Source organism: Leucopleurus acutus (genome assembly GCF_964270905.1).
Source record: "Leucopleurus acutus genome assembly, chromosome: 3".
Lineage (NCBI taxonomy): Eukaryota > Metazoa > Chordata > Mammalia > Artiodactyla > Delphinidae > Leucopleurus > Leucopleurus acutus.
The window spans coordinates 93,318,101-93,343,094 of NC_139145.1; positions in this window are offsets into that span (position 1 = coordinate 93,318,101).

Consider the following 24,994-nt stretch of genomic DNA (forward strand, 5'->3'; position numbering starts at 1 on the left):
AGAAATAGAAAATATGAACAGACACATCACAAGTAATGAAATTGAAACTGTGATTAAAAATCTTCCAACAAACAAAAGTCCAGGACCAAATGGCTTCACAGGTGAATTCTGTCAAACATTTAGAGAGGAGGTAACACCCATCCTTCTCAAACTCTTCCAAAAGATTGCAGAGGAATGAACACTCCCAAACTCATTCTGTGAGGCCACCATCACCCTGATACCAAAACCAGACAAAAATACTACAAGAAAAGAAAATTACAGACCAATATCACTGATGAATATAGATGCAAAAACCTCAACAAAATACTAGCAAGCAGAATCCAACAACACATTAAAAGGATCATACACCATGATCAAGTGGGATTTATCCCAGGGATGCAAGGATTCTTCAATATATGCAAATCAATCAATGTGATACACCATATTAACAAATTGAAGAAGAAAAACTATATGATCATCTCAATAGATGCAGGAAAAGTTTTCAACAAAATTCAACACTGATTTAGGATAAAAACTCTCCAGATAATGAGCATAGAGGGAACCTACCTCAACATAATAAAGGCCATATATGACCCACAGCCAACATCATTCTCAATGGTGAAAAACTGAAAGCATTTCCTCTAAGATCAGGAACAAGACAAGGATGTCCACTCTGACCACTATTATTCAACATAGTTTTGGAAGTCTTAGACACAGCAATCAGAGAAGAAAAAGAAATAAAAGGAATCCAAATCAGAAAAGAAGAAGTAAATCTGTCACTGCAGATGACATGAAACTATACATAGATAATCCTAAAAATGCCACCAGAGAACTGCAAGAGCTAATCAATGAATTTGGTAAAGTTGCAGGATACAAAATGCACAGAAATCTCTTGTGTTCCTGTACACTAATAATGAAAAATCTGAAAGAGAAACTAAGGAAAAAATCCCATTCACCATTGCAACAAAAAGAATAAAATACCTAGGAATAAACCTACCTAAGGAGACAAAAGACCTGTTCTCAGAAAACTGTAAGACACTGATGAAAGAAATCAAAGATGATACAAACAGATAGATATACCATGTTTTTAGATTGGAAGAATCAATATTTTGAAAATGACTATACTACCCAAATCAATCTACAGATTCAGTGCAATCCCTATCAAATTACCAATGGCATTTTTTACAGAACTAGAACAAAAATCTTCAAATTTTTACAAGAAACAAGAAAGATCCAGAATAGCCAAAGCAATCTTGAGGGAAAAAAACGGAGCTAGATGAATCAGACTCCCTTACCTCAGGCTATACTACAAAGCTACAGTAATCAAGACAATATGGTACTGGCACATAAACAGAAATATAGATCAATGGAACAGGATAGAAAGCCCGGAGATAAACCCATGCACCTATGGTCAACTAATCTATGACAAAGGAGGCAAAGATATACAATGGAGAAAAGACAGTCTTTTCAATAAGTGGTGCTGGGAAAAGTGGACAGCTACATTTAAAAGAATGAAATTAGAACACTCCCTAACACCATACACAAAAGAAACTCAAAATGGATTAAAGACCTAAATGTAAGACCAGATGCTATGAAACTCTTAGAGGAAAACATAGGAAGAACACTCTTTGACATAAAGCACAGTAAGATCTTTTTTGACCCACCTCCTAGATTAATGGAAATAAAAACAAAAATAAACAAATGTGACCTAATGAACCTTAAAAGCTTTTGCACAGCAAAGGAAACTATAAACAAGATGAAAAGACAGCCCTCAGAATGGGAGAAAATATTTGCAAATGAATCAAAGGACACTGGATTAATTTCCAAAATATATAAACAGCACATGGAGCTCAATATTAAAAAAAACCCAATCCAAAAATGGAAAGAAGACCTAAGTAGGCATTTCTCCAAAGAAGACATACAGATGGCCAGGAGGCACATGAAAAGCTGCTCAACTTCACTAATAATTAAATAAATGCAAATCAAAAGCACAATGAGGTATCACCTCACACAAGTTAGAATGGCCATCATCAAAAAATCTACAAACAACAAATGCTTGAGAGGGTGTGGAGAAAAGGGAACCCTCTTGCACTGTTAGTGGGAATGTAAACTGATACAGCCACTGTGGAGAACAGTATGATTATTCTTTAAAAAACTAAAAATAGAATTGCCACATGACCCAGCAATCCCACTACTGGGCAAATTCTCTGAAGAAAACCATAATTCAAAAAGACACATGCACCCCAATGTTCACTGTAGCACTATTTACAATAACCAGGTCATGGAAGCAACCTAAATGCCCATCGATAGACGAATGGATAAAGAAGATGTGGTACATGTATACAATGGAATATTACTCAGCCGTAAATAGGAACGAAAATGGGTCATTTGTAGAGATGTGGATGGACCTAGAGACTGTCATACAGAGTGAAGTAAGTCAGAAGGAGAAAACCAAATATCGTATATTAACGCATATATGTGAATCTATAAAAATGGTACAGATTAACTGGTTTGAAAGGCAGAAATAGAGACACAGATGTAGAGAACAGATGTATGGACACCAAGGAGGGAAAGCGGGGTGGTGGGATGAACTGGGAGATTGGGATTGACATATATACACTAATGTGTATAATATAGGTAAGTAATAAGAACCTGCTGTATAAAATATAAATAGATAAAATTCAAAAACAAACCAAAAAAGAATTAGTGACCAAAGGAAACTATCTTTGGTTTAACTAAAGAAGTAGAAATATACCTAATTTTATATTTAGCTGCATATGTTTAAGATCTTAACATTTCTGTAATCAAAATCATAATGTATTAGGTTTAATCTCTTGAAATTGCCAATATGCACTGATTTTTTACCTATAAAAACTACTATTTCACATGGTTCAAGCTAATGAATATGAAGATATTCTCAAGCAAACGCTTTTGTTTTGTTTTAAAGTCCATGTTGGAGATGCAGGGAGAACTTTGGTCTTTACTCCTGGAATTTGTGACTTATGAATTTGGTGCCATCTGGGGAAGTGACAATCCCTGAGGTGTCCAGCCTGCCTCTGGCCCAGATGTGAGATTAAACTGAGGAGAAAGAAAAGTTCCAGAATTTCATAGGCTGAGGGAGGTCGTTATAGCTTCTGTACATATTTCTTTTTATTGCTTCGTTTTTTATTTCCAACTCATTTGAGTTTGGGTTCCAGATTTGTTTTTCTCTTTGTAAACTACACTTTGAAGTTATTATCTGACCTATATGTTTGCTTCTCTTAAATGAAATGTAAATTGGCTTATTGTTAATTTCAGGTAATTTGTTTTGATTCTACTTTTCATCTCTGTTTGGCCATGTTTTTTGCTGCTAGGAACAGAGAAGCCTTGATGTTTAGAATCTTTTTCTTTAAATAAATATGCATTTTAGTATTATAAGTAAATAAATAAATAGATAAATATCACTCACCTTATGCCTCTGTAAGAATAGGCTATCCACTTTAATAAAGTCTTGCTTACAATGTCTACATGATAAATACTTAGGCAGTGATGATGTTGATGACAAAAACTTTTCATAGAGTTAAACTGTATGTCATGATGATGATTTACCATTCATTAAGTGGAAGTGGATCATTGTAAAAGTCTTCATCTTCATTGTCTACATGTTGAGTGGGCCGATGAGGGCTGAGGAGGGGTGGTCTTCCATTTCTTAGGGGTGGCAGGCGTGGAATTGGTGGAGGAGGTGGAAGGGGAGGCAGCAGAGAGAGGCACACTTGGTGCAACTTTATGGAAATACATTGTAATTTCTGTCTGACATGTTTGCTTTTTTATTTCTCTAAAAATATTTCTATAGATACCAATCCTTCTTCCACTCTTTGCTTTAGTTTTAGTGCCTGCATCATAGAAGCGTCCATGTCATAAAAGAAGTCAAAAGCAGTCTTGAATAACTGGAAACCTTCTGCCATATTGTCTAATGTCACTTTGTTTCCTGGCACTTCTTCTACATCTTCTTCCTCCTCGTCTGGCACTGGTTCAGAACACTCACCTCCATCAAGTCACCTTCTGTTAATTCCTCTGGTGTTGTGTCTATTTGCTCTTGAATTTCTCCAAGATCCATATCTTGAAATCCTTCAGCTCCCAACTTTTTTTTGCAATCTCCACAATCTCTTTCATGATTTCCTTGATTGGCTCTGTCATAGATCCTGTGAAGTCATGCACAACATATAGACAAAATTTTCTACAACAGCAATCTACTGATTCGGACCTGGTGGCTTTCACAGCTTTTTCTAGAACAATGATGGCATCTTCAATAGTGTAATCCCTCAGACTTTCATGGTGTTCTCTTTATTGGTTTTTTTTTTTTTCCCCTGTAGTGTTGACAATCTTTTCCATAGACTACTATATGTAATGAGCGTTAAAGATCTTAATGATCCCCTGTTCTAGAGTCTGAATTAGAGATGTTGTGTTTGGGGTCAAGTGGACCACTTCAGTGCTTTCAGTGTTGAACTCATGGAGTTCTAGGTGGCCAGACACATTGCCCAATATCAAAAAAACTGTAAAAGGCGGTCTCCTACTGGCAAAGTATTTCCTGACTTCAGGGACAAAGCATCAGTGGAACCTAACTGGAAAAAGGGTTCTCATTGTTCAGGCCTTCTTGTTGTACACCCAAAAGACTGGCAGCTGGTGTTTATCTTTTCACTTCAAGACTTGGGGTCTAGCAGCAGATAGATAAGGGCAGTTCTGATCATAAACCTGACTGCATTTGCACAAAACAGTAAAATTAGTCTATCCTGTCCAGACTTATATCCTTGTGCTCACTTCTCCTCCTTATTAATAAATGTCCCTTGTGACATTTTTTCCAAAGTAGGGCATTTTGGTCTGCATTAAAAACATGTTCAGGCACATATTTGTTCTCCTCAATGATTTTCTTAATGGCATGGGAACTTGTCAGCTCCCTCTTGGTCAGCTGAAGCTGCTTCTGCTGTTAAACCTCTTTCTAAAATTATCAAACCATCCTTTGTTGGCATTAAATGCTCCAGCATAGATCCTTCACATTCTTCTTGCTTTAAGTTGTCATATATGACTTTGCTTTTTCTCAAATCATATTAGTGTCTATAGGTATGCCTTTATTATAGCAACATGCATGAGATAAAAAAGGTATTTCACAAAAAGTGCAACGTTTTCATGCCTGCTGGTGTAGCTGCAGTGACGGCTTCACAAATATTTTTTCTCTTTTTCTTACAATGATCCTTACTGGATTTATTTATCTTGAAATGGCAGACAACTGTGCTGCAGATCTCAATCTATTGTACACATCAAGCAATTCAAGTTTTTCTTGTAATGTCATAACTTTTCTCTGCTTCTTAGGAGCACTTCCAGCATCACTAGTGGGGCTTCATATGGGACCATGGTGTTATTCAGGGTTTAGTATTGTACTAAACATGATGAAAAATACGAGAGAACCGCAAGAGATCCCTTTTTACTGCAACATGCAATTTACTGGAGAGATGAACTGCTCACATGATGACTAGCATCACCTGGCATTTTAAGCCAATACTAGCAACACTTGAGCTCACTGCATGAGCAACAGGAGGTGGTTATGAAATTATTACATTAGTGCAGTATGTACTGCAGTTAATTTTGTGCAGTTGCAATTTAATACTGCATCTTTATGTTTGTTTACATTTCTGTTGACTGAAAATGGCACTATGTACAGTCTGTCAGTGTTTTCATGTGTAAGTTTTGATAAATTTTTAACTTTTTATAGTAGGTTTGTGTATGCTTTATAGCAATAAATGATAAAATAGACTGGTACCTACAGATATTTTATGCATTCATAACATACCTAACTTTTTCTTAATTTTTTCAATGTTTCTAGGCTATGTGGTTCATCTGCAAGTTTTTAAAATTGTCATCGAAAATCTCCACAAAAATTGTCCAATATGTTTATTGGAAAAAGATCCATGTATAAGTGGACCTGTGAAGTTCAAACCCATGTTTTTCAGAGGTCAAATGTAATTTGTGTATCATGTTGACAAAATATGAGTCCATGAAAAAAATCATTACATATGTAGGATTAATTATTAGATACTAATAGCTTCTTACTCTTCAAACTAACTTTTTAAAAAAATTATGCAGAGGGCATAGAGGAGCATGCAGAATGTTGGTTAGATTCTTTTTTTAAAAACCTTATTCTGTTTTTTATTCAGGTAAGTCTAAATATATACAAATGTCTGAACATTGTAAATATGTAAATTAACTTTTTATTTTATCTATTTCCAAAAACTTTGTTCTGTGAAATTTCTTATGATGAAAATATAGATGGACTTTTCCTTCCTATTCATTTGGTGTGTTGCCATACTAAAATTGATATCTGTAAAATGGGGATGATGGTTGAAATGGAAGCTGTTCAGAGATTCCAACCAAATGGCTCTCTTCTAGATTTGTTTGATTAATTTATGTTAATTTCTATTTTTAATTTAAATGTACCAATAATGCCTGAAGTGAATAGTAATGCGCCTGCTCTTTCCATTCTAAGTGAAAGCAGAAGTCTGGAAAGCATAATGAGTTCAGTACACATTTTATATATTCCATTCACATCTGAATGGATTTAGCGTGTGTTTTGTCAGTGAGTCATTTCTGAGAAAGAAAGGTAGCTGTTAGGATATGAAATCATGGCTTCAAACTCCATATACCTCACTTACCATTTCAATATGAAAGCAGTATTTTTAGCTTCCTATTGAACCTCTGTGGCTGTGAAAGGTGTTTGCCTATTAGAGATAAACAGAAATCTAATAGTCATTAGATGGTTTTCCAATCATTTCTCTGCACCATGACCTTTTGTTGAACAGATAACATATAGATCATGAAGTTTTACTTGAGTTTTAAAATAGATTCATAATACAGTCTATATGGTTTAGACATTGATAGGTCCCTGGCTAAACAAAGGCCATGGGTATTATTCATGGGTATTGTGCAAAATTTTTGACTATTTACATTTTAGTCTGTATAATTTAAAATTTGAAATTCCCAGTCAATGATCACAGAGAATGTATTGAAAATTTTTAATAATAAATTATATAGATTTGTTTTAGATAATAAAATACATATCTAGATACTGATAAGGAATTACAACAAAAATAGATTTTGCAAAGGTGTTGTTAAACTGCAATCACCATTTTAAATTAAATTTTTAAAATTTTAGATGTTTTCATTGTGGGATATTGTGTGAAGGGATAATACAGGGGTCTCTCTGTTATTTCATACAGTTGCCTGTGAACTTAAAATTACCTCAAAATTAAAAATTTAATTAAACTTAGCACTAATAAGAGAGCCCAATAAGATAAAATACAAAATCAACAAAGAACAGTCAATAGTTTACTTTTCCAGAAATAACCAATTAGAAAATAAAAAAGAGAAATACCTCATTTGTAATAGCATCAGCAATAATAAAATGCTATGGAAGAAGCCTAATAAGTAATGTTTAATATTAAGAACATAAAGAAAATATAGGGACTTCCCTGGTGGTGCAGTGGATAAGAATCCACCTGCCAATGCAGGGGACATGGGTTCTATCCCTGGTCGGGGAAGATCCCACATGCCGCTGAGCAACTAAGCCCGTGTGCCACAACTTCTGAGCCTATGCTCTAGAGCCCGTGGGTTGCAACTACTGAGCCCACAAGGCACAGCTACTGAAGCCCACCCGCCTAGAGCCCATGCTCTACAACAAGAGAAGCCAACATGAGGAGCCCGCACACTGCAATGAAGAGTAGCCCCCACTTGCCACAATTAGAGAAAGCCCACATGCAGCAACAAAGACCCAACGCCCACAAAAATAAAAAAAAAATTAAATCTTAAAAAAAAAAAACTTAAGGAAAATATAAAATTTTGCTGAAAGAATTAAAAGAAAACATGAATAAATAGGTATATGATGATCATAAAGACTGGAAGATTCTGCACTGTAAATAAATCAATCCTCTTCAAATTAAGCTATGAATTCAATGTGATTTCAATTTAAAAAATCCCAAGGTGATAAACTTTTAGAACAAAATTACAAAATTTCTAAATACAAAAGTATTCTGAGAGAGAGAGTAGAATAAAATAGATCACAGTGAAAAATATTTATATAAAAGACAATTTTACATATATATGAGCATGTATATCTATAAAATATTATGACAGAAGTGAGGCCAAAATATTGATCATATCAATAAGTATAAATGGACTTATGAAATTGTCTCCAGGATGTATTAAGTGAAAGAAGCAAAGTGAAGTAAAATATGCATTGTAGCATTAGGTGGAGACAACTGGATAGAAGGTAGAATTCATAAGCTGTACCTTGTAGACTTGGAGTCATTTCTCTAAAGAAGTTGTGTATTTTATGTAATTACAAAATAGTTAAATAAAAAACAACAAATGAACTTAAATTTTTGTCTAGTTGGTGGCATAACTACACAAGTAAGAACTATTCCAAAAATTGTAAGACAGAATGATCTTTTTATACATCATCAGAGGATGATGTATAAAACATCTGAGAACAAAATAATATGCAAAAATTTCCAGTGTTTTCAAGGTTATTGTGGTGGTTATTCTGAGATTATTGAGTGTGTAGTGTTGGATAAGGCAAATGTATAATTTTTAATTTGAGAACTGGGATTTTTGGCATGAGAAAACTATATCTAGATTTAAATTCAGTTAGTCTAGGATTTTAAAATGAAAGTATCAGTATGACCTGCTGAGATATAGTTTTGTTAAAAAAATATTTCTAGCTCTGGCCATTGCAAACCTGTAGAAACAGTGAGCAGCCCAGTAGCAATAAACTTTTCTGGTGCCCCAGACTGAGGTTTCTAAATACAGTTTTCCATCAAAAGGAAACAGAGCACCTGGGAGAAATGACAAATTCCAGGTCTGAGTCAGGAGATGTACAAATTGATTTTGTAACTTCCTATTACATTAGATAGCAAAAATGATGTGAGAGACTACTCTGATCATATCTAAAGAACTAAAGTAATCATCTGAATAGGTTTCCACTGGTCAAAGAAGGCACAGTAATGAGTTGAAACACAACAAATATACATTTGTATGTTATTATTAATTAATATATTATTAGTTAATATGTCACTCACCCATCCACCTGTAGTGACAATTTTCTAGCCAGTTTATTCCTCAATGTTTCTGCATCTTTCACAACACTTAAATTGTACTACTAATTTGAATTGAGGGTTACCATATCTTTCTTAGTGAAAAGAAAAATACTTAATAACTTCTTTCAGTAATCTGTAACCTACAGTTGTCCTTCAACCAGAATCAAACTGCTTCTCAAATAAGGTCTTGGTATCTTTGTCTATCCTTCTGCAGAATTCTGGAATTTCTTTTTCAATAAAATTCTTCAGAACCGTGCAAGCACAGGTACACAGAACTCTGTGTCATTTGTGCATGTAATAGATTATGTAATTGGCTTTTCTTAGATACCCAGACAAGTACCCTTCAGTGGAGCTAGAGAATCTTCCATAGTGCTGTGGACTAGTAGCCTACTGGGGGACTCCTACTCTAAAATGCCAGAGAGATAGCTATTTACCTAAAATCTTTAACAATGAAGAGGGAATTAACTCAAAGATATAACATTATTTAAGAAGCTGACTTTAGCCTTTAATAACCATAAGAGGATTGTCATAAGCCTGGCTAAATTCCCTAAAAATTTAGAACTAATAAAGTTCTGACTATTTTGGAAAAGGAATCTAGAATAATATAGATCAAGATTTCCCTAATTTATTAACCAAACTAATAAACACGTTGAGTATCTCTCAGAATTCCTGAGAGATTTGAGGTATGTCCATTCTTTGAAACTCCTGGTATCTTAATGAAGAGGTATCAATACAGAGTAACAACATTGTGATATGCTTTACAGGCTTCTATTGATCAAATGCAGACTTTTAACACAAACGCAATTCTCTGACTCTGCATATAAAAACTTCTTTAGTGATAAATGGCAAAAGGCTACATCTGTGGCTCTGCATTGTTTGTGAAGCCTTATAGTGGTCCTTAGCATTCACTTCACCGGGAAGCGTAAAACCCAGGTTTACTCTATTCTGATGCTTACTGTTTTTTTTTTTAACTTTATTGGAGTATAATTGGTTTACAATGTTGTGTTAGTTTCTGCTGTATAACAAAGTGAATCAGTTTCTGCTGTATAACAAAGTGAATCAGCTATATGTATACATATATCCTCTTATCGCCTCGCTCTTGCGTCTCGCTCCCACCCTCCCTATCCCACCGTTCTGGGTGGTCACAAAGCACCAGGCTGATCTCCCTGTGCTATGCGGCTGCTTCCTACTAGCTATCTATCTGATATTGGGTAGTGTATATATATCAATGCTACTCTCTCACTTTGTCCCAGCTTCCCCTTCCCCCTCCCCATGTCCTCAAGTCCATTCTCTAAGTCTGTGTCTTTATTCCCGTCCTGCCACTAGGTTCATCAGAGGCACTTTTTTTTTTTTAGATTCCATACATATGTGTTAGCATATGGTATTTGTTTTTCTCTTTCTGACTTATTTCACACTGTATGACAGATTCTATGTCCATCCACCTCACAACAAATAACTCAAATTCGTTTCCTTCTACAACTGAGTAATATTCCATTGTATGTATGCGCCACATCTTATTTATCCATTCATCTGTTGATAGACACTTAGATTGCTTCCACGTCCTGGCTATTGTAAATAGTGCTGCAATGAACATTGTGTCACATAACTCTTTTTGAATTATGGTTTTCCCTGGGTATATGCCTAGTACTGGGAGTTCTACTTTTAGTTTTTTAAGGAACCTCCATACTCCATAGTGGCTATATCAACTTACATTCCCACCAACAGTGCAAGAGGGTTCCCTTTTCTCCACACCCTCTCCAGCATTTATTGTTTGTAGATTTTTTGATGATGGCCATTCTAACCTGTGTGAGGAGATACCTCATTGTGGTTTTGATTTGCATTTCTCTAATGATTAGTGATGTTGAGCATCCTTTCATGTGTTTGTTAGCAATCTGTATATCTTCTTCAGAGAAATGTCTATTTAGGTCTTCTGCCCATTCTTAGATTGGGTTGTTTGTTTTTTTGCTATTGAGCTGCATGAGCTGCTTGTATATTTTGGAGATAAATCTTTAGTCAGTTGCTTCATTTGCAAATATTTTCTGCGATTCTGAGGGTTGTCTTTTTGTCTTGATTATGGTTTCCCTTGCTGTGTAAAAGCTTTTAAGTTTCATTAGGTCCCATTTTTAAATTTTTATTTCCATTAATCTAGGAGGTGGGTCAAAAAGGATCTTGCTGTGGTTTATGTCAAAGAGTGTTCTGCCTATGTTTTCCTCTAAGAGTTTTATAGTGTCTGGCCTTACATTTAGGTCTTCAATCCATTTTGAGTTTATTTTTGTGTATGGTGTTAAGGAGTGTTCTAATTTCATTCTTTTGCATGTAGCTGTCCAGTTTCCCAGCACCACTTATTGAAGAGGTTGTCTTTTCTCCATTGTATATTCTTGCCTCCTTTATCAAAGGTAAGGTGACCATATGCACGTGGGTTTATCTCTGGGCTTTCTATCCTGTTCCATTGATCTATATTTCTGTTTTTGTGCCGCTACCATACTGTCTTGATTACTCTAGCTTTATAGTATAGTCTGAAATCAGGGAGCCTGATTCCTCCAGCTCTGTTTTTCTTTCTCAAGATTGCTTTTGCTATTTGGGGTCTTTTGTGTTTCCATGCAGATTGTGAAATGTTTTGTTCTCGTTCTGTGAAAAATGCCATTGGTAGTTTGACAGGGATTGCATTGAATCTGTAGATTGCTTCAGATAGTACAGTCATTTTCACAATGTTGATTCTTCCAATCCAAGAACATGGTATATCTCTCCATCTGTTTGTATCATCTTTAATTTCCTTCATCATTGTCTTATAGTTTTCTGCATAGAGGTCTTTTGTCTCTTTCAGTAGGTTTATTCCTAGGTATTTTATTCTTTTTTTGCAGTGGTAAATGGGAGTGTTTCTTTAATTTCTCTTTCATATTTTTCATCATTAATGTATGGGAATGCAAGAGATTAATGTGCATTAATTTTGTTTCCTGCTACTTTACCAGATTCATTGATTAGCTCTAGTACTTTTCTGATAGCATCTTTAGGATTCTCTGTGTATAGTATCATGTCATCTGCAAACAGTGAAAGCTTTACTTCTTCTTTTCTGATTTGGATTACTTTTATTTCTTTTTCTTCTCTGATGGCTGTGGCTAAAACTTCCAAAACTATGTTGAATAATAGTGGTGAGAGTGGGCAACCTTGTCTTGTTTGTGTTATTAGAGGAAATGGTTTCAGTTTTTCACCACTGAGAATGATGTTGGTGGTAGGTTTGTCATTTATGGTCTTTATTATGTTGAGGTAAATTCTCTCTATGCCTACTTTCTGGAGAGGTCTTATCAGAAATGGGTGTTGAATTTTGTCAAAAGCTTTTTCTGCATCTATTGAGATTATCATATGATTTTTCTCTTTCAGTTTGTTAATATGGTGTATCACATTGATTGATTTGCATATATTGAAGAGTCCTTGCATTCCTGGGATAAACTCCACTTTATCATGGTGTATGATCCTTTGAATGTGCTGTTGGATTCTGTTTGCTAGTATTTTTGTTGAGGATTTTTGCATCTATGTTCATCATTGATACTGGTCTGTAGTTTTCTTTTTTTGTGACATCTTTGTCTGGTTTTGGTATCAGGCTGATGGTGGCCTCGTAGAATGAGTTTGGGAGTGTTCCTCCCTCTGCTCTATTTGGAAGAGTTTGAGAATGATAGGTGTTAGCTCTTCTCTAAATGTTTGATAGAAGTGGCCTGTGAAGCCATCTGGTCCTGGGCTTTTGTTTTTGGAAGATTTTTAGTCACAGTTTCAATTGCAGTGCTTGTGATAGGTCTGTTTATATTTTCTATTTATTCCTGGTTCAGTCTTGGAGGGTTGAGCTTTTCTAAGAATTTGTCCATTTCTTCTAGGTTGTCCATTTTATTGCTATATAGTTGCTTGTAGTAATCCCTCGTGTTTCTTTGTATTTCTGCAGTGTCCGTTGTAACTTCTCCTTTTTCGTTTCTAATTCTGTTGATTTGAGTCTTCTCCCTTTTTTTCTTGATGAGTTTGGCTAATGGTTTATCAATTTTGTTTATCTTCTCAAAGAACCAGCTTTTACTTTTGTTGATCTTTGCTATTGTTTCCTTCATTTCTTTTTCATTTATTTCTGGTCTGATCTTTATGATTTCTCTCCTTCTGCTAACTTTGGGGTTTTTTTAATTCTTCTTTCTCTAATTTGTTTAGGTGTGAATTTAGGTTGTTTATTTGAGATTTTTCTTGTTTCTTGAGGTACGATTGTATTGCTATAAACTTCCCTCTTAGAACTGCTTTTGCTGCATCCCATAGGTTTTCAGTTGTGTTTCCATCGTCATTTGTTTCTAGGTGTATTTTGATTTCCTCTTTGACTTCCTCAGTGATCTCTTGGTTTTATTTAGTAGTATATTGTTTAGCCTCTAAGTGTTTGTATTTTTTAGTTTTTTTCCTGTAATTGATACCTAGTCTCATAGCATTGTGGTCGGAAAAGATACTTGATACAATTTCAACTTTCTTAAATTTACTAAGGCTTGATTTGTGACCCAAGATATGCTCTATCTTGGAGAATGTTCCACAAGCACTTGTGAAGAAAGTGTATTCTGTTGTTTTTGGATTGAATGTCCTATAAATATCAATTAAGTCCATCTTGTTTAATGTGTCATTTTAAGCTTGTGTTTCCTTATTTATTTCCATTTTGGGTCCATTGATGAAAGTGGGGTGTTAAAGTCCTCTACTATGGTTGTGTTACTGTCAATTTCCCCTTTTATGGCTGTTACCATTTTCCTTATGTATTGAGATGCTCCTATGCTGGGTGCATAAATATTTACAATTGTTATATCTTCTTCTTGGATTGATCCCTTGATCATTATGTAGTGTCCTTCTTTGTCTCTTGTAATAGTCTTTATTTTAAAGTCTATTTTGTCTTATATGAGAATTGCTACTTCCGCTTTCTTTTGATTTCCATTTGCATGGAATATCTTTTCCATCCCCTCACTTTCAGTCTGTATGTTTCCCTACTTCTGGAGTGGGTCTTCTGTATAAAGCATATATACAGGTCTTGTTTTTGTATCCATTCAGCCAGTCTATGTCTTTTGGTGGGAGGATTTAATCCATTTACATTTAAGGTAATTGTTGATATGTATGTTCCCATTACCCTTTTCTTAATTGTTTTGGGTTTTTTATTGTAGGTCTTTTCCCTCTCTTGTGTTTCCTGCCTAGAGAATTTCCTTTAGCAATTTTTGTACATCTGGTTTGGTGATGCTGAATTCCCTTAGCTTTTGATTGTCTGTAAAGGTTTTAATTTCTCTGTGGAATCTGAACGAGATCCTTGCTGGGTAGAGTAATCTTGGTTGTCAGTTTTCCTGTTCATCACTTTAAATATGTCTTGCCACTCCCTTCTGGCTTGCAGAGTTTCTGCTGAAAGATCAGCTGTTAACGTTATGGGGATTCCCTTGTATGTTATTTGTTGTCCCTTGCTGCTTTTAATATTTTTACTTTTTATTTAATTTTTGATAGTTTGATTAATATGTGTCTTGGTGTGTTTCTCCTTGTATTTATCTTATATGGGACACTCTGTGCTTCCTGGGTTTGACTCTTTCCTTTCCCATGTTAGGGAAGTTTTCAACTATAATCTCTTCAAATATTTTCTCATCCTCTTTCTTTTTCTCTTCTTCTTTTGGGACCACAGAATTTGAATAATTTGAATGTTGGTGCATTTAGTGTTGTCCCAGAGGTCTCTGAAACTGTCCTCAATTCTTTTCATTCTTTTTTCTCTATTTGGCTGTGTGGTAGTTATTTCCACTATTTTATCTTCCAGGTCACTTATCCATTCTTCTGCCTCAGTTATTCTGCTATTGATTCCTTCTGGAGAATTTTTAATTTCATTTATTTTGTTGTTCATTATTGTTTGTTTGTTCATTAGTTCTTCTTGGTCCTTGTTAAACCTTTCTTGTATTTTCTCCATTCTATTTCCAAGATTTTGAATCATCTTTAGTATCATTACTCTGAATTCTGTTTCAGGTAGACTACCTGTTTCCTCTTCATTTGTTTGGTCTGGTGGGTTTTTACCTTGCTCCTTCATCTGCTGCATATTTCTCTGTCTTCCCATTTTGCTTAACTTACTGTGTTTGGTATCTCCTTTTCACAGGCTGCATGTTTGCAGTTCCAGTTTTTTTTGTTGTCTGCCCCCAGTGGGTAAGGTTGGTTCAGTGGGTTGTGTAGGCTTTCTGGTGGAGGGGACTGGTGCCTGTGTTCTGGTGGGTGGGACTGGATCTTGTTTTTCTGGTGGGCAGGGCTGCGTCCAATGGTGTGTTTTGGGGTGTCTGTGAAGTTAGTATGATAATAGGCAGCCTCTCTGCTAGTGGGTGGGGTTGTTTTCCTATCTTGCTAGTTGTTTGGCATGGGGCATCCAGCACTGGAGCTTGCTGGCCATTGGGTGGAGCTGGGTCTTAGCATTGAGACAGAGATCTCTGGGAGAGCTCTTGCCGATTGATATTACATGGGGCCGGGAGGTCTCTGGTGATCCAATGTCCTGAACTGGGCTTTCCCACCTCAGAGGCACAGGCCTGACACCAGGCCGTAGCACCAAGACCCTGTCAGCCACACGGCGTCTTGCTGTTCCTTTATGTCCATGGTACTAAATGAACATCCATTGCCTGAGATGGAGGAGGCTGTCGGTCAACAGATTGGGGCTGAGGGACGTGTTCAGGTGTCTCCTTACCAGAAAGGTCTTTCTTGACTAGCCTTATTGTAGCTGTTATCACCACCTCATGTCCCTCTGATTCATCTTCAGTGAATCATTCATGCTGCTGCCTGAGCATCACAGCCTTCCCCATGCCAGTTCCTCATCACGTTCAGAAGATGTGTCCCATGGAAGAGGAGATCCAGGTTACGTTAAATGGTGCTTAGGGATTTCCCTGGTGGCACAGTGGTCAAGAATTCGCTTGCCAATGTGGGGGACATGGGTTGGACCCCTGTTCCAGGAAGATCCCACATGCTGCGGAGCCTCTGCTGCTTACTTTCGAATATGTCCATGGGCAAGGAACCCAGTCTTTCTTGCATTCAGCTGCTACAGCAGTGAACTCGGACTAAAATACTTATGCTAGAAAGGGGCTGAATCATATCATCTCTTCTACTCAAAAAATGTGTGATGTCAAATCATTCTTCTATTAAGGCCCTTGGTTCTGCGCCTCTGGACAACTCTCACCCTGAGTGTGGGCGCTCATCATCTTAGTTTGTCCCTCCCTCTTCATTATCACTGATCTGCAGGCTGGCCTAAACCTCCCTAAATTGTGTGAAGGGACAGATAACTGGGTCCTTCACATTCAGCACTTCCTGAAAATCCTCAGTAAAATCTATCTCTTGAGTATACCTGAGTCTGAAGGAAGGGCCCTGGGAGCTTAGCATTTCTCTTCTGGTTTCCATCTAAATGATTATGTTTGTGGAAAAGATATAAAACCATTCCAAGTAGCAAATAATATACTTTAAAACCTGTTTTCTAATAATAATTATTTTATGATTTAAAATGATAATAATAGGTTAAGAATATCTTGACAATGTTATTTAATTGATGTTTCAAGAAAAAAAGGATTAAAATTTCTTCAGCACAGGGCAGTAATGCTCTCAGTTTTTGTTTATGTTTTTTGCTGATTCATGCTATTTATGACCAATATAGGGAAGCAAATTAATCATTGTATTTAAAGAGTTGACATTAACAATAGCACTTAGAATAAAAGTAATTTGATTCTACAAATTAGTTAGAATACCTGATGTTTTATAAAGGGTTTTCAGCAGAGATAACCACCACTACTACCTTGAAAAATTTCCATGGTGTTTACAAAGGTCTTAGAAATACACAACCAATGAACCTCAAAAACTAATCTCATTAACTCAAAGTCCCTTTGGCCAATCACTTCCTGAGGGGATAATGCAGTTTCTAAGGACACCATAGAAGCCTTTGTTACAAACAATATTAAGTGCTGATTTAGAGGTGTTCTGTAGAGAAGAGGATAAACTAGTTAGAATACTTGATACCTGTTTCAGATAAATATGTTTAATCAATTGGAGACAATCTGTGATCAATGACACATTTTTTCCAATCTAGTATAAATTTTAGGGTGTGAACTATGTAATACCATAACATTGAAAAAGATTTGTTTCTTCTACTTTTGATTTGCCAGGGAAAGTATAGCAGTCTTTGTTTTGTTTAAGTAACCCTAGAATGCCTATGCCAAGACAAAATTCAAGTTCTGTCCCCAGTGAAGGAGATAGGACTTATATATAGCATTCTAACCTCCTACAAAGAAAGAGTTTAGATCTCTTTAGTTGTTATTTTGTTGTTAATTAGTTGTTTTTTAATGACAAGGAGCGTTATATACAATTAAAACATAATTTCTTCAATGGGTAAAGTTAAGGCTAAATCTTTGGGCATATTCATACTAATTTTCTTAGAGCAAATTTTAGAAGCAGCATTATGCATATTTTAATCAATGAATACAAATGAATGAAGCATGCTCTCCAAAACTTTAGTCATTTTATGTTTCCTCTGGATTTTATGAGATAACCATTTCCCATTTCAAAGGGTGGGCATTTTTTTGGGATGTATTTACTTGTATATGGGCAATATATAGAAAGAAAAATAATAGAGCTTTAGAATAGATGAGATGTTTTCCCGTTATTAATATTGCATTGCACTTTGAGGAAAAGAGCTGTGTTGAAGAGTATGCAATTCATTCAGAGGATGTGCTAATGACTACAAAGAATTTATATGAAGCTAAAGGGGAGAAAAAATCACACATTTTTAATAGATTTGCCTTATATCCACATGCAAAGAGATAATAGTATCCCTTTGTTTTATGTATACATGAGTACCTTTTAATGGATGAAATAAGCTCTGTTAAATATTGTAAACGTGATATATTAAAAAAAAGAGATTTGCTGTTTGCTTCAGAGCTATGAAAATGAAGAAATTTCATCAGTGGTTATTATCTGGCCTATATGAGGGGAATAAACCAGATATGAGACTATAAATACTGGATTGCATTAATGGGAAGAGAATAGCAAAATTAGTGTATTAATTCTCATATATGCAGTTCTGTTACAGACTGCATTTTAGTTTTAGTTTGGTTTACTGTCATAGAATATACTTGCCTTTAATTATTCAGTGCTCAATGTTGATAAACTAGAAAATCTTTCTTATCTTAATTTGACATAAATCAGTACTTACCCCACTTTCCAATTCTTATTCTATTGAAATAAGTATGGGAGTTGTGTGATGTGAGGCAGTAAAAAGAACCCAGGAGTTTAGAATCAGAAAGACTTGAGTTTAAAATTTGAACCTGGCATTTATTAACTATGTAAATTTGGTCAATTTCACATGTAAAAGGGCTCATTTATATACTTTTATTGTTTATAAATGAGAGATTTATTTATAAATGAGAGCTGATAAAGATGTATGAATCTTAATTGTTGCAAAACTACTATGTTACTCAAGGTAGGGTAACTGATACAAATTGAAAAAATTTTTGGTGACTTAATATAAGCTTATTTCTTGCTTATGTCAGAGACATAAGTCATTGGGTTGGGGGACATCTGTTGGTTCTGCCATCCCCCAGTATATCAGAGTCCTCTGCTGGCTGAGAGACCAGAGTGAGCATGAGGAGTCATATTGGAGATTTTAGTGAGCCAGGCCTGGATGTTGCATAAATCACATGCATCCACATTTCACTGGCCAAAATTCAGTTGTATACACAAATAGGCTAGATGTGGGCTCAATAAAAAGAAAGAAGAAATCTGGTGGCCATCTAGCCAGGCTCTGTTTACTGACCTAAGTGACCTAGGTCAGTTTAACTGATCTAAGTAATCTATGCCAATTGACTTAAACCAGTTTTGCTTTTCACAAACATTTGGGGTTTTTGTTTGTTTGTTTGTTTTAAATAGACATCATTAGACTATAATTATAGTAATGTCTACAGGTTTTTAATCCCTGTTATGCTTATCTTTGTTTTCCTATATTTAACATGTCTTCTATCTGTCCATTTTAAAGATTTTATTTTTACATGACTAGTTTTTGAGAGTTTGATTGTGATGTTCTCTGGTGTTATTTTTCTTATTTTATCCTGTCTTGGGTTTGTTGAGCTTCTTGGATCTGTAGATTTATAGTTTTCATTAATCTGGACATTTTGGTTCATTATTGCTTCAAATTATTTTTCTTTGCCCCTATCTTCTCTACTTCCAGGACTGCCATTATATGTGCATTAAACTGCTTGATATCACCCCATAGGTCACTGATACTCTGCTTTTTTCCAGTATTTTTCCTCTCCTTCATATTCATAAATATTTTCTATTGCTACTACTTTTAGTTCACTTATCTTACTGTTGCAATGTCTAAACTGCTATTAATCCTTTTCAGTTAAATTTCATTTTAGATATTAAACTTTTACCTCTAGAACTCCATATGGTTCTTTTAACAAATTTTCTATTTATCTCAATATATTGATGTTTTTCTTCAAACACTTGTAGATAATTATAGTAGCTATTTTAACATCTTTGCCTTCAAATTTTATCATCTCTGTTGTTTGTGTAACTGTTTCTATTGACTGATTTTTCTCCTGGATATGGGTCACATTTTCCTGCCTCTTGGAATATCTAGTAATTTTTTGTTGGATGTAGGAAATTTTGAATTTTTCACTATTGAATGTTTAGATTTTGTTGTCTTCCTTTAAAGAAAGTTTGAATTTTGTTTTTATAGGTAGTTAACTTAGTTCAGTTTAGTTTGACCCATTCATGGCTTGTTTTTAAGCTTTGTTTAGTGGGTCTAGGGTTTTCTTTGTCCTAGAATATTTTAGTCCCACCACTAAGGAATTGACCTTCTGGATCTTTACTGAATGTCCCAAGGATCTACACTCTGGGTAGTTGGAAATCAAACATCTCCCAGTCCTGAGTGAGCTTTGGAATGATTTAACTCAGATCTGCAGCTTCTCCTTTCCAGCCTGTGCAGATTTCTTGGGTTTTCTGTGTAGCTCTTTCTTCTCTGGAATTCTGCTCTGCAATTTCCAGCTATCTCAGTCACTGAACTCTGATTTTTGAGTTCTTGAATGAGCAAACTGATTGCCTTGCTGGGTATCTCCCTTTCTGCTCCAATGTTCAGAATGTCCCTCTGAAAAGAAGCTGGTTAGTTATAGGACTTAAGTCATTTGTTTTCTTTTTCTCAGAGATCAGATTTTTATGTTGCCTGTAGTCCAATGTCTGAAAATCCTTTAAAATATATTTATCTAGTTTTCTAGTTGTTTATGGTAGGAAAGTAATTAAGTTACTGTTACTCTGTCATGGCCAGAAATGGACATCTCAATTCAATCATTTTTGTGTCCATTATCTGAAATATATTATTAATGTTCAGTTTAAAAAAAAAAGATTTCCTTGTCTCTAAGGGCAGTCAACATATTTTTCTTTATTGCATGCTCTTATACATATTAAATTAAAAAAAAACTATACCTGACAGATTTGTCTGTTTAAATCATTCTTTCTTATAAACTCCTTTTACAACATACTCTTAACATTCTCACTTTTAAAAATTCAGTCTTTAATCCTTTTCCTTCTGCTCATTTTCTGGTGAAAAGGTGAAGTCATGAATAATCAAGACCCTTCCTTAAAAATACAATAATTATCAATTTGAGACAGACTTCTCATGGGTACTGTGGTTACAAGTAATGAAAAATGCACACAATTTCAGCTTCTAGAATAGAGGATTTGCTTGTTTCACACACTAACACCAATAGCAATCATTGTGGTCAATTGGTATTGATGCAATTCTAATCAATCATAAAGGGGATTGATAAAAACCAAATCAGATGTACAGATGATTTTCTGCCTACCTAGTGCTTTAAGATACTCTTCGAGTCCCTAGTTCATAATATATCCTCCTTTAGAGTATTATGTTAAATGAGCCAGGTTATTGGTATTTTTAATTAGTTCATGTGTTAAAATGTTTAGCTCTATTTCTTTTTTTGTTATTGTTACTCTGTATTTGTGCATATACCATGGGGCAGGTACTTGTTTCTGAAAAAAATAGATGAGTGGATTATTAAATATGTTTTCCTTTAATGGCCTTAATTCTTTAAAAGTATATATTTACCTAAGTTCTGGTTACAATATGCTGGTGGACCTGATGCAGATAAAGATTTGCTAGGTTATGTTTATTTCTTTACATTGTATCTACTCCCCAAACGATTTGAGGTGACTAATATCAGGTATAAGATTATCCAAATGCTTTTTGAATTCACTGAGCCTGTCATTAGTTTTCTTTTCTTTTTTTCCTTTCTAATGAAAGAATACATGAACAAGAAGCGTTAATTCTACTGGCACCTATTGAGTGCCTACTGTGTGGTAGGAACTGCTTTATATGGTTAGCCATGAATAAGAGACAGATTTTTGCTCTCATGGAGCTCACATCCTATTGCCAGGAGATGGAAAAGGAAAAAACACACAAGCAAGCATGCACAGGAACAAATGAAAAATTAAAGTAGCAATAAGGACCATAATATAAAATAAAATAGGGTAGGTTTTAAAGTGACTTCTCTAGAAGGTGAATACTCGTTGAGGAAGTGAAAATTAAGCTGAAATGTGAATGACAAGAAGTTAAGTATGTTAAGTTAGGTGCAGGAAAATCTAGTGCAAAGGCCCCAAGGCAGGTGTGTTCCAATAACAACCATCCCTCTCCCCAAGCAAAAAGAGAAAGAAAAAGTGAAAAAGTTAGCGTGGCTGGGCGGAACATTGTAGGATATGTGAAAGCAGGGACCAGATCTTATGAGGTTTTGAAATCTATCATTGAAAAAACTCTTCTGGACAGTCGGACAGTTTAGAAAATACTTTATTTTTAGAATATGTTAGTGTGGAGTTTTGACTTTTCCATATGTGATTTATGGATACCATTTTCTTCGTATGGCTGCATTTTCTTGGGTTGTTAATCTACAACTAATTTTGCATGTCTGGAAACTCTGTGACCCAATGAACACACTTAAATGTCTTTCCCAGTCACTTCTTGGCTCATTTGCACCTGCCAAAAGATGGTGAGCATTGGACAGCCGTGCACCTTACTGATACTTATTATCCTAATCATCTTTCACACTGGATTAAAAGGTGTATGATGAGTGACTCCAAATTCTTTAGGCTGTAATCAAAGTTTGGCTCTTGTACTTTAATGAGAGCATAGCCAGTTAGTTTCTCTGAATATTACATATGCCCATTTGCAGTTCTAAGCTTCTAAAGGATTGGGCAGTTTAGCTCTAACTACCATTAAAATTTCTACCATAATGACAAGTGTGAACATGCTTATTACATTGCTGCTGCTACTGAAAAGCAGAGATGGTCAGAATCCCAACAACTGTAATACCAGCTGTAAATGATTCTATATTAAGAAAGTGGTTTTTTTTCCCCCAGAACAACTATGAATGGAGAAAATGGAACATATTTTTGTGTCCATCTGTTTGTGGCACAGTTTAGAAAAATATTTTAAAGTGATTTGAGGACTAGTTTCTGGTACTCCTCCACACTGTTTCAAGTATTTCATAATTTGGCAGCCATTTAGAACACTTTGGATGCATTTGGCTTAAATAGCTCATGTATATTGGTTCTAGAATATTCAAATATCATTCCAAAGGGCAACATTCTATTCCTGCATGCATACTTCATAACCCCTGTTGTTAATGCAAAGAAACAAATGCCCACATACAGACAGACCCATATGAGCTATTTGCATTACCATGCTCTGGAGTCTGTGGTAATTTTTCTTACTTTCAGCTGACAACTATTCAGCTTATCAACAAATAACTTTGTATTGATGATGTCAACAATTAAAGAGTTAAGTGAAATTAGAATATTTGAAAAGAATGTCACCCTCTAGATAAACCATTAACAAGTCTTTCATAAAATCTTTGGTCTATGAACATCATGCAAGATTGGACAGAAATCCTAAAAATTGAATCTCATTTTCAGCTGCCAAAGGTAAATATTGCCTCAAGAAAATGTATTTAATGTTTTACAATGGCAATAATGTTTCTAAGAGAAATTCAGTCTCCTCTTAGTATTTCAGCACAAGTGTAAAAGCTGACAGTCTGGCTCTGTCAAGATTCCTCATTTGTAAAACTTACTTTATTCTTCTGCACAGAAAGAACAAAAGTGCTTTCAAAAGGTTTATCTGTGAAGGATCCAAAAATATCTTTGAGAGGATTTTAATTTAACTTCTGAGATTAACATTCACAGCTGTGATTTGGCAAGTGTTTTTCCTCTTCCAAATACTTCATCACCTTTCTCGGGTTATGAAAAGTGAGTTTGAAAAAGATCTTATTTGTGAACTTTGCTACCTTTCTTTAGTGTTAAGAGTGACTTTATGTGAGAACTGGCTGAGGCTCTAATACAAATTTATCCAAGAAACTAAAAGCAGTCAAAGAATATTTGTTGATTTCCTGTTATGAGTTAGGCATGATGAACAAGATAATATTCCTGCCTTCAAGTAGTTGATTATGTATTGAGGGATTGGAGCATATAAAAGAAAAATCCAGTTAAACGTGTGTGTGTGCATGTGTGTGTGGTGCAGTCAGAGGGAAGGCTTTCTGAAGGAAGAATTTCTAAGCTGAGATCTGAATGATACATAGGGGTTGGCTAGAAGAGGAGTGTGGAAGCTGAAGGGAAGGGTGTCTCAGGTAAGACCAGCGTATGCAATAGGCTGGGGTTGAGAGAACATGGTCCATTCTGAGAAATGAGAGTAGTGCAAAATGACTGGATCATCAGGTGCATTTTGTTAAGACTGGTGTCTTAACTCAGCCTGCTACAACAAAATACAATAGACTGGGTAGCTTAAATGACAAACATTTATTTCTCACAGTTCTGGAGGCTGAGAAGTCTAAGGTCAATGTGCTGGCAAATTTGGTTCTTGGTGAAGGCCCTCTCCTTGGTTGGCAAACAGCTGCCTTCTCATTTTATCCTCACGTGGCAGAGAGAGGAAGCTCTGATGTCTCTTCCTCTTCTTATAAAAGTATTAATCCCATCATAGGGGTCCACCCTCATGACCTCATTTAAATCTAATAGCTTCACAAAGCCCCTTCCTCCTAACACATTGCATTAGTGGTTAGAACTTCAACATGAGAACTTTGGAGGGACACAAACATTCAGTCCATAACAAGTAGGATTTTTCTCATGGATATCAAAACATGTTAAATTATTAATAATTATTAAATTATTAACTATTTGTTATTAATTTAACAATAGTGTATAGGACCTTATTGCTAAGTGCTCAATAAAAATCTTTGAGTGGAATAAGAAATCTGTAAAACAATTTCTGTTCCCAGTTCTCCTCCCCAGAAAACTTAGAACTAGAATTTTAGATGTTTTTGTTCTTCTTAAAGTAATTTCCTAGTATTTTCTCTGGTTTAGTGAGCAACAAATAATATTCCATTTTTGACTGGAAAAGAATGTGCAAACTCTGGAGAGGAATGGTTTTTTGAACCAGTACTCTGGATAATGGGCTTAAGTGAAGATTGGAACAAATTACCTTCAACTGCTTAACTTTTTAATTGGTCAAATAAAGATAATTATCCTCAGTTGTCTCCTTTCCTTCCTTCTTTTAATCTCTATTTTCCCTAATAGTAAGGAAAGCCACAATGAAATGTAACTAGACAAGAAAGCATAGTTTAGATCTGCTTATATGAAAAAACAAGGTTAGAGATCATATCAGAGTCCAAACAGGAGATAGTAACCACACAATAACTTGAACAGGGAAAGTTTAATATACTAATTATTAATTATAACAGAGAACTGACTATTAAGATGTCGAGAGAACTCTAAAGGCTATCAAGGGCTAATTGGGAGTACCAAAGAAGGGACAAACTTGAAGGGGTGGCTCCTCCCCAAGGCTGGGATTCAGACCT